Genomic DNA, 13,294 nt, shown 5'->3' on the forward strand with positions numbered 1-13,294 from the left:
AGCTGAGAGGGGTTTGGGGTGTCCAGAATGAGGAGCTGAGAGGGGTTTGGGGTGTCCAGAATGAGGAGCTGAGAGGGGTTTGGGGTATCCAGAATGAGGAGCTGAGAGGGGTTTGGGGCATCCAGAATGAGGTGTCGATGGTGCGGGATGCAGATCCAGGGTAGGGGTGCAGGGTTTGGATTCGGGGTGCAGATTTGGGATGCAGATTTGGGATGCAGGGCACTAGGTGGCACACTTGCTCTGCTGCAGCACCGCAGCCCCTGCTGGGATCGTCCCTGCCCAGGAGCCCACGGCCAGTGCCTGCAGAACCACCCGGCTTGGCTGCATTCAGTGTCCATCCATCCATCCATCCATCCATCCATCCATCCATCCATCCATCCATCCATCCATCCATCCATCCATCCATCCATCATCCATCCATCCATCCATCCATCCATCATCCATCCATCCATCCATCCATCATCCATCCATCCATCCATCCCATCCCATCCCATCCCATCCCATCCCATCCCATCCCATCCCATCTCTTGGGCCACCTTGGCCAAGCTGTGCCAAAGGGCAGCGAGTGGCCGGGCAGCCCCGGCTGAGGGCAGTGACCAACCTGCCATGTGCCACCCCTGGCAGCGATGGCTCTGCCCAGGGGATCCATCACAGAGGGGCAGGCAGCCAGGAAATGAAATGTGTACATACCAGCTTGGGGCTGTACCCGTGGGGCTGGTACTGCCCTGGCACTGTCCCTGCACAGGGGACAAACCCACTGCCCTGTGCTGGCATTGTCCCTGTCCCCTGGGAACAAACCCACTGCCCTGGCACTGTCCCTGCACAGAGGACAAACCCACTGCCCTGGCACTGTCCCTGCCCAGGGGACACAAACCCACTGCCCTGGCACTGTCCCTGCCCAGGGGACACAAACCCACTGCCCTGGCACTGTCCCTGTTCCCAGGGGACACAAACCCACTGCCCTGGCACTGTCCCTGCCCAGGACACAAACCCACTGCCCTGGCTGATGTCACACAGGACATGTCACAGGGTTAATGAGATGTGGCTGCTCGCAGCCGTTCCTCATTACCAGGAGTCAGGCAGCCAAAGGAAAATACAGCAGACGAGAAGGAAAATGTTTTGTTTGCTCCACTGACCGTGCTGACAGCAGATCTGTGGTGCATCACCTGCCAGCAAATAACTGGGGAGGTGTTTCCCACCCTGCATGCAGCTTGGGGCTGGAATAGGGATTTTCTTCTCTGGGAATGCAGTTTTGGAAAAACTCACTTGGTCAGTGCTCCCTGCCAGCTCAGAAGAAAATAACAAAGTGACACAAAGAAGAGCTGGGGCAGGAGGAGCAGGAGGCTCTCCCCGAGCCTGGGAGTGACAGCTGTCCCCACCCTGGCTGCTCTCCCTGCTCCTGACGGAGATTTCAGCTCCGTGGGTGTCCTGGGGAGGTTTCCACAGCTCCAGAGGTTTGGTGGAGCCTGCAGTGCCTCCCCTCCCAGCCCTGGCAGGCTCAGGGCTGCACAGAGCAGCACGGCTCTGCAATGAAGGCTGCAGCACCAGGATGGGGGGGACCCCCCGAGCCCCCGAGCTGCGGGGTGACCTCTGGGCAGCCCGTGCTGCTGCTGGCCCTGCTGGGGCTCCTCAGCATTCCTGGGGCTCACGGTGAGTACGGGGCCGTGGCAAGGAGCAGGGACACCTGCCTGGAGCCCACCTGGTGCTCCGGGGCTGGGGGTGCCACACCTTGGATCTGGGGGTCAGTGCTGTCCCACAGAGGAGCCCCTGGCCATGCCAGGGACCCTCCTGGGGTGGGGAAGGGGCCAGGGAAGGGGCTCCTCACTGAGGAGGTGTTCTCCTGCTGCAGGTGACTGCGGGCCCCCTCCTGCCATGACCTATTCCAGGCCCTCCAGCAGCTCCAGCAGCTTCCCGGTGGGATCCAGGGTGACGTTCACCTGCTCGCAGGGAGCCCGCAGGATCCCGGAGCTGCCGGACACCGTGGAGTGCCTGCCCGGCAGCATCTGGTCCAGGCTGGCCGAGCCCTGCGGCCGTAAATACCTTCCTTTATACCTTTGTACCTTCCTGTGCATCACCTTTCTTTGTGCCTTCCTTTATGTCTGAAACACGGCCCCGGGGCAGCATCCCTGTCCCAGGGACACACCCTCTGTGCTTCTCTATCCCTTTCCCAGGGGACAAGCCCCCTGCCCTGGCTCTGTCCCTGCCCTGGGGACAAGCCCCTGCCCTGGGGACAAGCCCCCTGCCCTGCCCTGCTGCCCCTCGCAGTCTCTGGTGGCCCCAGGGGCTGGCAGAGGGCTCAGTCAGGGGTGGGCTGGGGGCTTCTGTGTCCCCCCCTGTGCTCCCCATGTCCTGCTGACCCCTCCCCGGGCTCCTTACCCCGCTCTGGAGCCTGCAGCAGGTTGGCAGCCTGGAGAGGAGCCCCAGCTCTGCTGCCAGCAGCACCAGGAGCTCTCAGAAGCATTCCGGTGACCCCAGGGAGTGTTTGGGCAGCTGCTGGTGGCAGCTCTGTCAGGCTGCCTCTCCTTGGCTGCCAGGGAGCTGCGCTGCCCCAACCAGGCTGAGGTTTGCTGCCCTGTCCAAGGAGGATGAGAGGAGGAATTTCTTCCCCGTTGGCACCAACGTGAGCTACGTCTGCAGGCCTGGCTACGAGAACTCCTCGGAGAGCTCCCCCTCCAGCACCTGCCTCGAGAGCCTGGCGTGGTCCCAGCCCGCCGAGCTGTGCAGGAGTGAGTATTTCTGCTGCCCCACACCCCAAAAAGCAGCCCTGGCTGCTCCCAGCCTGGTCACTATCTCCCAACAGCTCCGTTAGCAGGAAATTGGGGATATTCCTTGTCATTCCTACTTAAGACTGAGCAGCAGAAGTGTCACTGATGTTCTTTTTGGTTTTTCTGCTGGCACAAACGGGTCTGGCTTGATTTTCATGCTAGGGAATGTTTGGTTGGACTCGGTGATCTCAGAGGCCTTTTCCAAGCTTTTTGTGGTCCTAAAGATGTTTTCACCAGGACAGGCAGGGCACAAATCCCAATTTGCTATTCTAGCACTGAACTTCAACAGGAAGGCAAAGCATTCCCTTGGTGACACTCGTGGAATATTGAGACTGGTGATGGGACAGGAATGTTTTTTCACACATGAGTGCCTTGTTCCTGATGCACTGAATGGAAACCCCTCTGAGGGTGTGGAGCATTTTGGGATCCCCACCTTGCCCCACAGCTGAGTCTGGCTCCTGCCAGCCCGGCTGTGATGTCCATGGAGTAAAACCCTCTGGAACCTTTGGGAATTCCCCTCCAAGCCTGTGTCTGGGTCTCACTCTGCCTTTTTTGTGTCCCCAGGGAGGTCCTGTGGCACCCCAGGGATGCTGCCTGGGGGGAGGACGGGGCCCCTCACGGATCTGCAGCTGGGAGCACGAGTGGAATTGTTCTGTGAGGAGGGGTGAGTGCTGGGCACAGCTCCAGAGGGGCACTCAGCTGCAGGGAGGGCACCAGGGGGGATCCAGGGCCACCTTTTCCTCCAAGTGCCACCCAGAGGAGCTCTGAGTGTCCACCCCAACAGGAGCAGCTGGTTGTATTTGTAGTTGATAACTGCAGACTTCAATACAAGTTATTTAAAATATTTTGGCTTAAGGCAGTTGAGATATATTGGAAAAAAAGGGTTACATTGGGATGTTTAAAATCCGTTAAAGTTCAGCTGGAAAAGTGCAGTGAAACACAATTTCCACAGTCAGGAGCTGACTCATGGCTGCTGCCTGCTTTCAATCAGGGCCCAAATGCAGTGGGCAGCCCTGAAATTTTAATTTCTTGCCACTGCAGCCAGTGTTCCTCCCTCCCAGCAGGAAGCAGCTGGCATCCTCTGCCTGGTGCTGCCCAGCTCCAGGGCCAGCAGAGGGGTTTTGCCTCTCCCTGGGGATGCAATTGAAGGAAATGAGAGCGAGTCCCACCCTGCTGGGGCTGAGCTCAACTCTGGAAACCCACTTCAGGGTGGAGGGATAATGCTGCTCTTCTTAGATCAGATATTATCCATCCTGGCCAGATGCTGAGGGTTTGTGCACGGGGGGGGATTCAGAACGGGGAAGGTGTCAGCTGTCCCTGCAAACCAGAGCAGGAACCACTTTAATTAACGTGGATCAATCCCTGCTGCCCTCACTGTCCTGGAGTACATGGAGGATTTATCTGAATCCCAGACTGGGTTGGAACAGAGCTTAAAACTCACCCAGTGAGGTGAGTTTCCCATGGCAGGGACACCTTCCACTGTCCCAGGTGCCACCCCTGAGGTGACAGCAGCGTGGGAAAGGCCCTGGATGGGGACAGGGTCAACCCCAGCACTGCTGTGGGCCAGGAGCAGGCAGGGATGGAGCCCCTGATTCAGCAAATCCGTGTGGGAATCCAGCCCTCAGCTCAGCCCTGCCTGGCATTCCCAGAGAACTCTGCCAGCCTCAGCTCCAATTTCTCCCTTCCCTGGAAATGGAAAATGCAGAGTCAGAGCAGAGAGCCACCAAAAACAGAGGAACAGAGATGCTGACAGGAGTTCTGCTCCCCAGCAGCGTCACTGCCTCTCCCACACCCCTGATCACGCGCTGCAGGAGGGTGGGAAGTGCTCCCAGTTTTGGGTGCTTACACTGATTTTCTCTCCTGTATTTTAGGTACAAATTAGTCGGGAATAATTTCATCTGGTGCCAGCTGAAAGGAAACGACGTTGAATGGAGCAAACTTCCGACTTGTGAATGTGAGGTTCTTCCTAAATTGTGAGACTGAACCTTTTTGCTTTGCTCCAGCAGATCCTGCATCCCCATGTCCAGTCCAAAGCTCTCTTGGGATTGCTTTTGTTGATACTCTGTGGCTGATCTGTCCCCAAAATCACAGCTGAGAAATGTTTATTCTGCTATTTCAGCAGCTGTGTTCCCACAAAATCAGCATTTTTGTCGTGACTGAAGGTGATGGGGTGAGGTTTCCAGGAATCCTGAGCACAGCAAGCTGCAGTTTATGTGCTGTGGCAAATAAAGAGAGGGAGAAAAGTGTGAGAAGAGAAACACTTGGGGAGCAAACCAGAGAGAACGGGGCAGGCAGCAGTGCTGTACCCACCTGCCCTGTCCAAAGCTCACCCTCAAGAGCCTCGGGCAGGCTCAAACTTTTTGGATTTTTTATTAAACCGAAGCTTTAGCAAACGCATTGTGCTCCTCTCCCGCAGTGATTACCTGCTCTGCACCTCCCCCGATCAGGCACGGCAGGCACGATGGGGAGGGCCTGCAGGTTTTTGCCTTTAACTCCACGGTGACCTACAGCTGTGAGCCCGGCTTCCAGCTGCTGGGGAGCGGCAGCGCCCGGTGCGGGAGCGGGGCCAGAGGCAGCGGGGCCTGGAGGGGAGGCACGGCCCAGTGCAGAGGTGCGGCACCCCCGGGCGGAGATTGTCCATTGCTTAGTGTTCATTATTCGTTATTCGTTATTCATTATTCATGATTTATAATTTATTATTTATTGTTTATTGTTTATTGTTTATTGTTTATTGTTTATTGTTTATTGTTTATTGTTTATTGTTTATTGTTTATTGTTTATTGTTTACTGTTTATTGTTTATTGTTTATTGTTTATTGTTTATTGTTTATTGTTTATTGTTTATTGTTTATTGTTTACTGTTTACTGTTTATTATTTACTATTTGTTATTTATTATTTAGTATTTATTATTTATTGTTTATTATTTACTATTTGTTATTTATTATTTATTATTTATTATTTATTGTTTATTATTTACTATTTGTTATTTATTATTTATTATTTATTATTTATTATTTATAATTTATTGTTTATTATTTACTATTTGTTATTTATTATTTATTTATTGTTTATTATTTACTATTTGTTATTTATTATTTATTATTTATTATTTATTATTTATTATTTATTGTTTATTATTTACTATTTGTTATTTATTATTTATTATTTATTGTTTATTATTTACTATTTATTATTTATTATTCATTATTTATTATTTATTATTTATTATTTATTGTTTATTATTTACTATTTGTTATTTATTATTTATTATTTATTATTTATTATTTATTATTTATTGTTTATTATTTACTATTTGTTATTTATTATTTATATTTATTATTTATTATTTATTACTTATTATTTATTAGTTATTATTTATTACTTATTATTTATTGTTTATTATTTACTATTTGTTATTTATTATTTATTATTTATTATTTTTATTTATTATTTATTATTTATTGTTTATTGTTTATTATTTACTATTTGTTATTTATTATTTATATTTATTATTTATTATTTATTACTTATTCCTTTTTATTTATTATTTATTTTATATTGTTTATTGTTTATTATTTACTATTTGTTATTTATTATTTATATTTATTATTTATTATTTATTACTTATTATTTATTAGTTATTATTTATTACTTATTATTTATTACTTATTATTTATTATTTATTATTTACTATTTGTTATTTATTATTTATTATTTATTATTTATTATTCATTATTCATTATTTATTATTTATTATTTTTATTTATTATTTATTATTTACTATTTGTTATTTATTATTTATTATTTATTATTTATTATTTTTTATTTTTTATTTTTTATTTTTTATTTTTTATTTTTTATTATTATTTATTGTTTATTGTTTATTATTTACTATTTGTTATTTATTATTTATATTTATTATTTATTAGTTATTATTTATTATTTATTACTTATTATTTATTACTTATTCCTTTTTATTTATTATTTATTTTATATTGTTTATTGTTTATTATTTACTATTTGTTATTTATTATTTATATTTATTATTTATTACTTATTATTTATTATTATTTATTACTTATTATTTATTACTTATTATTTATTATTTATTGTTTATGCTTTACTATTTGTTATTTATTATTTATTATTTATAATTTACTATTTGTTATTTATTATTTATTATTTATTATTTATTATTCATTATTTATTACTTATTATTTATTAGTTATTATTTATTACTTATTATTTATTACTTATTAGTTATTATTTATTACTTATTATTTATTATTTATTGTTTATTATTTACTATTTATTATTTATTATTTATTATTTATTATTTATTATTTATTATTTATTATTTTTATTTATTATTTATTATTTATTATTTATTATTTATTTTTTTATTTATTATTTATTATTTATTGTTTATTGTTTATTGTTTATTATTTACTATTTGTTATTTATTGTTTATTATTTACGATTTATTATTTATATTTATTATTTATTATTTATTATTTATTATTTATTATTTATAATTTATTGTTTATTATTTACTATTTATTATTTATTATTTATTATTTATTATTTATTGTTTATTATTTACTATTTATTATTTATTATTCATTATTTATTATTTATTATTTATTATTTATTATTTATATTTATTATTTATTATTTATTATTTATTATTTATAATGTATTGTTTATTATTTACTATTTGTTATTTATTATTTATTATTTATAATTTATTGTTTATTATTTACTATTTGTTATTTATTATTTATTATTTATTATTTATTATTTACTATTTGTTATTTATTATTTATTATTTATTATTTATTATTCATTATTTATTATTTATTATTTATTATTTATTATTTATTGTTTATTGTTTATTATTTACTATTTGTTATTTATTATTTATATTTATTATTTATTATTTATTATTTATTATTTATTATTTATTACTTATTCCTTTTTATTTATTATTTATTTTATATTGTTTATTGTTTATTATTTACTATTTGTTATTTATTATTTATATTTATTATTTATTACTTATTATTTATTAGTTATTATTTATTACTTATTATTTATTACTTATTAGTTATTATTTCTTACTTATTATTTATTATTTATTGTTTATTATTTACTATTTGTTATTTATTATTTATTATTTATTATTTATTATTTTTATTTATTATTTATTATTTATTGTTTATTGTTTATTATTTACTATTTGTTATTTATTATTTATATTTATTATTTATTATTTATTGTTTATTATTTACTATTTGTTATTTATTGTTTATTATTTACTATTTATTATTTATATTTATTATTTATTATTTATTATTTATTATTTATTATTTATTATTTATAATTTATTGTTTATTATTTACTATTTGTTATTTATTATTTATTATTTATTGTTTATTATTTACTATCTGTTATTTATTATTTATTATTTATTATTTATTATTTATTGTTTATTAATCACTATTTATTATTTATTATTTATTCTTTACAATTTATTGTTTATTAATTGTTTATTATTTATTAGTTATTATTCATTATTTATTAGTTATTGTTTATTATTTATTATTTATTATTTATTATTTATTATTTATTATTTATTATTTATTGCTTATTGTTTATTATTTATTACTTATTATTTATTAGTTATTAGTCATTGTTTATTATTTATTCTTTATTATTTATTGTTTATTATTTATTTATTATTTATTAATTATTATTCATTATTTATTGTTTATAGTTTATTATTTATTACTTACTATTTATTATTTACTAGTTATTACTTATTATTTATTAGTTATTATTTACTGTTTATTATTTATTATTTACTGTTCATTGTTTATTATTTATTATTTACTATTTATTGTTTATTATTTACTATTTGTTATTTATTATTTAGTATTTATTGTTTATTGTTTATTATTTATTACTTATTATTTATTAGTTATTAGTTATTGTTTATGGTTTATTAGTTATTATTTATTGTTTATTATTTATTAGTTATTAGTTATTATTCATTATTTAATGTTTATTTATTAATTATTAGTTATTATTCACCATTTATTGTTTATTTATTAATTATTAGTTATTATTCATTATTTATTGTTTATTGTTCATTACTTACTATTTATTATTTATTAGTTATTACTTATTATTTATTAGTTATTATTTACTGTTTATTATTTATTATTTATTGTTTATTATTTATTGTTTACTATTTATTGTTTATTATTTACTATTTGTTTTTTATTATTTATTGTTTATTGCTTATTGTTTATTATTTATAACTTATTATTTATTAGTTATTAGTTATTGTTTATTGTTTATTATTTACTATTTGTTGTTTATTATTTATTATTTATTCTTTATTATTTATTTTTTATTATTTATTAGTTATTATTCATGATTTATTTTTTATTGTTTATTATTTACTATTTATTAATTATTATTATTTATTTATTACTTATTTTTTATTGTTTATTGTTTACTATTTTTAGTTATTGTTTATTATTTATTACTTATTATTTATTAGTTATTATTTACTGTTTATTATTTATAGTTTATTGTTTATTATTTATTATTTATTGTTTATTGTTTATTGTTTATTGTTTATTACTTACTGTTTATTATTTATTAGTTATTACTTATTTATTTTTATTGTTTATTATTTACTATTTGTTATTTATTATTTATTACTTATTTATTATTTATTATTTATTGTTTATTGTTTATCATTTCTCATTTCTCATTTATCATAGATAATATATAATTTAATTTCTATTCTTTATAATTTATTTTTATTAATTGGTACATATTATTATTAATTATTAATTAGTATTTAATAGTAAGTTTAATAGTTTCTTTTTATTGTTAATTATTAATTAATAATGATAAATTATTATTAATAATTTAGTATTCATTGTATAATATTTATTCTTTGGTATTTCATGTTATTTAGTGTTATTTAGTATTTTTTACTTAGTATTTATTAATTAGTATTTATTATTTAGTATTTAGTATTTATTACTCACTATTTAGTATTTTTTACTTAGTATTTAGTATTTATTAATTAGTATTTAGTATTTAGTATTTATTACTCAGTATTTAGTATTTATTAATTAGTATTTATTATTTAGTATTTAGTATTTATTACTCAGTATTTAGTATTTATTAATTAGTATTTAGTATTTATTAATTAGTATTTATTAATTAGTATTTAGTATTTATTACTCACTATTTAGTATTTTTTACTTAGTATTTCGTATTTATTAATTAGTATTTATTATTTAGTATTTAGTATTTATTACTCAGTATTTAGTATTTATTAATTAGTATTTAGTATTTATTAATTAGTATTTATTAATTAGTATTTAGTATTTATTACTCACTATTTAGCATTTTTACTTAGTATTTAGTATTTATTAATTAGTATTTATTATTTAGTATTTAGTATTTATTACTCACTATTTAGCATTTTTTACTTAGTATTTAGTATTTATTAATTAGTATTTATTATTTAGTATTTAGTACTTATTACTCACTATTTAGTATTTAATATTAGTTTTTTACTCGGGGCGAAAGATCTTCAAACATTGCGGGTGCGAAGCGAAGGGGGCTCCAAAGGAGGCTGGGCGGGAATGCTGAGGGCTGGAGCGGGGCCGGGGGGCTCGGGCAGGAGCCGCGCCCCGAGCCGGCTCCCTCTGTGTGCCCAGCGCAGAGCTCAGCCGGGAGCGAGGGCCGCGGCCAGGAGAGCTCCTCCCGAGGCGGGCTGGCATCGCGCCCTCCAACCCAGGCCCGTTTGTTCCCCCTTATCCCACGTCCAGGAAAGGCCGCCCGTGAACTTCACCCCCGAATTCCGCTTGCAGGGCCGCAGGCGGAGGGAGCCCGGCCCTCCGCCACGGGCCTCGCGTGGCACAGGAAGCTCAGCCTCTACAAAAAGGCGCTCCAAAGCACCATCTCCCCCTCCCAGCCCTCCTCCTCCTGGAAACCGGGTCAGTCCTGGAGGGACAACGACATCAGCGGCACCTCCTGGCTTCTCCCACCCCTAAAAACTGGAATTTTCATTTTTTCCTCTTTATTTCCCTTTATTTCCCTTCAGTGAGCAGGAACTGGGCTGCCTCGGAGTTCAGATTTGTTCTGCCTCTGTACAAATCCCCCAAATCCTATTCTGGGTCCAGCAAAGCATCCATGTGTCCTCCGAAGTACATGGGGATCCTTCCCCCACCTGGCTGCTTCCAGAAGTCAAAACGGCCCAAATTTCCATCGTTTTGTGGAAGTGAGTGGCTTTTTTGTCACGTTATTTTCTTCTGTAAGTTTTCTCTGTATAATTTATATTTTTTGGTGGTTGGGCATCTGGTTCACAACTCATCTTTGACTGCACCGACCTCCTATTCTCATAAAAAGCTTTGTTTTGTCTGGAATACATTTTAATTTACTGATTATTTCCTTGCCCTCACCTTATTACAGATTTTTTTAAACTCATTTTTTGGGCGTTTTGAAAAGCAGGAGAGGACTTTGTTCCACATAGCCCTGAGGGTGCCAGGGCTCCGAGGTGCTGATGCCAGCCTTGTTCCCCACAGGGAGGTCATGCACAGCCAGGAGAAGCTGGACGTGGTGGAAGTTCTGGTCCTCCAAATCCCCCACCCGCTGCAGAGGACAATTTTAATCCACGAAAAGGATGAGTTTTGGCTTTGTGGGAAGTGCTGGGAGCTGTGGTTGTGTCTCTGTGAGTGGGGAAGGCACAACAGCCACTGGAGGATCTCGGTACCCAGCTGGGGGATGGTGAAAGGGGTTCTTTGGTGTCAGGGTCCACTGAGCTTGCCCAACGCTGAGTTTTGTCTTTTGGGTCAAAACCAGAATATTTTTTACCATTCCTGACCTGTTCCAAAAGTGCCTCATGCAATGGTCACACTTATTAGGACTCTTTCACCTTGCTCTAAGATAAAGGATGACCTAAATCAGGTCTGTCCACCTATGAGATGTCATTTTTTAATGATGATGTTTTTGCATTCCAAGAAATGGATGGAAAATTATTCCTAAAAGCACTGGCTGATTTCCATATCTGCTCCTCCCAGCCGAGTTTTCCTTTCAGTCCTGCCTCCCAGCGCCCGATCCAGCTGCGATTCCTGCCGATCCCAGCAGGGTTTGAGAGGCGGAGGACGCCCGGGGTTCTGCAGAGTTCCCGGAGCCCGGCCGGGTCCCGCCCAGCCTGACGCGGTGTTTCCAGGGCCGCAGGTTTCCTGCTCACTGGAAACACCACAACAAACCCTAAACACAGCCCAGCCGCCCTGGGCAGGGAGCTGCTCCCTCAGCTTCCCAGGAATTCCCGGCTGCAGCTGATCCAGCTGCGCATCCAGCTGCCAGCAGGAAAAAGCGAAGCCAGGACTTCCCCGTCCTGCAGGGTTTTAGCTCATTTCTTTCAGGAAACCATGGGATGTTACACTGTTTAATCTTTATATCTGGAGTGGTTTTAGCCCTTTCTTTAGCAAAAGCTTTTTCTTGTATCAGCCCGAAGCTCCTTGCAGTTTTTATTTCCACCACAGGAAGATAACGCCACATGTGGGTTGGGTATCTGTGATCTCATAACGTCAAGGAGCCACTTCTGCTTTCCAGGGGGAGGGAGCAGCTCAGTCCCGCTCTGAGCACATCAGCCAGGCACAGACACTGAAACACAGCTCCTGAATATCCTCCCCAGGGCTGCCAGCCTGCAACAGAGGGACTGGAAAAGTCACGTATGCTCTTTGGGCTGCCTACCCCAGTTCTGTCCTGTAAAGACCTAAAACTCCCAAAGCCTTCCTGGGTTTTTATTTCTGTTTAGTAATAAATGGTGATGGTTTATAAAGGGCACTCTGTGAATTCAACTCCTTGCTGGTTTTTTGTCGTATTTTTTTCTATTTTTCAATAAAGATTCAGCTTTAAGGTATATCCTGGCAATGCTCAGGATTTGATGTTCTGTCAGTTCTTTATCACTCTGAACATTTATTTTATAAATGCCACCCATGGCAAGTTCAACTTGGTTGCACATTTTAAAAAAAGTTGTAAAGGAGGAAGGCAGGAATGTGTTTCTGGGAAGTGGCCTGGAAAAGGCAGCTGGAGTTACACCTCTCCTGACCCCTTCAGCCACCCCAGGACTGAGCCCTGCAGCCCTGAGCTGAGGCTCAGCTCAGGTAGACCCAGGGCTTGGTTCAGGCAGACCCAGGCCCAGCTCAGGCTCAGCTCAGGCAGACCCAGGCCCAGCCCAGGCAGACCCAGGCTCAGCCCAGCAGGTTTAGGAGCTGAGGCTGAATTCCTGTGGCAATCCCGGCAGCTCCAGCGCTGTTTTTGCTGCCGGGTTTTGCCAGCTCCGTGCGTGCAGCAGCAGCTGCCCGGGCTGATTCCTGCGCTGCGGGCACGGCTGGCAGGGCCAGATAAAGCAGGTGGCCCTCGGTGGCCGGGCAGGGACAGCGCTGCTATCGTGGGGCTCAGGCACAGCCCGGGAGGAGCCGCTGCTCCCG

At 38.6% G+C, this 13,294-nt stretch overlaps 1 long non-coding RNA gene across 1 annotated transcript; it reads left to right on the forward strand.

Annotated features, from left to right (window-relative positions):
* Positions 1-10,375: 10,375 nt before the first annotated feature.
* LOC135286176 (uncharacterized) lies at positions 10,376-12,676 on the forward strand. Its single transcript, XR_010350639.1, has 3 exons — positions 10,376-10,792; positions 10,900-11,076; positions 11,381-12,676. It is a non-coding gene; the product is annotated as an uncharacterized LOC135286176 (long non-coding RNA).
* The last annotated feature ends 618 nt before the right edge of the window (positions 12,677-13,294 follow it).

This window comes from Passer domesticus, chromosome 25 (genome assembly GCF_036417665.1).
Source record: "Passer domesticus isolate bPasDom1 chromosome 25, bPasDom1.hap1, whole genome shotgun sequence".
Taxonomy (NCBI): Eukaryota; Metazoa; Chordata; class Aves; order Passeriformes; family Passeridae; genus Passer; species Passer domesticus.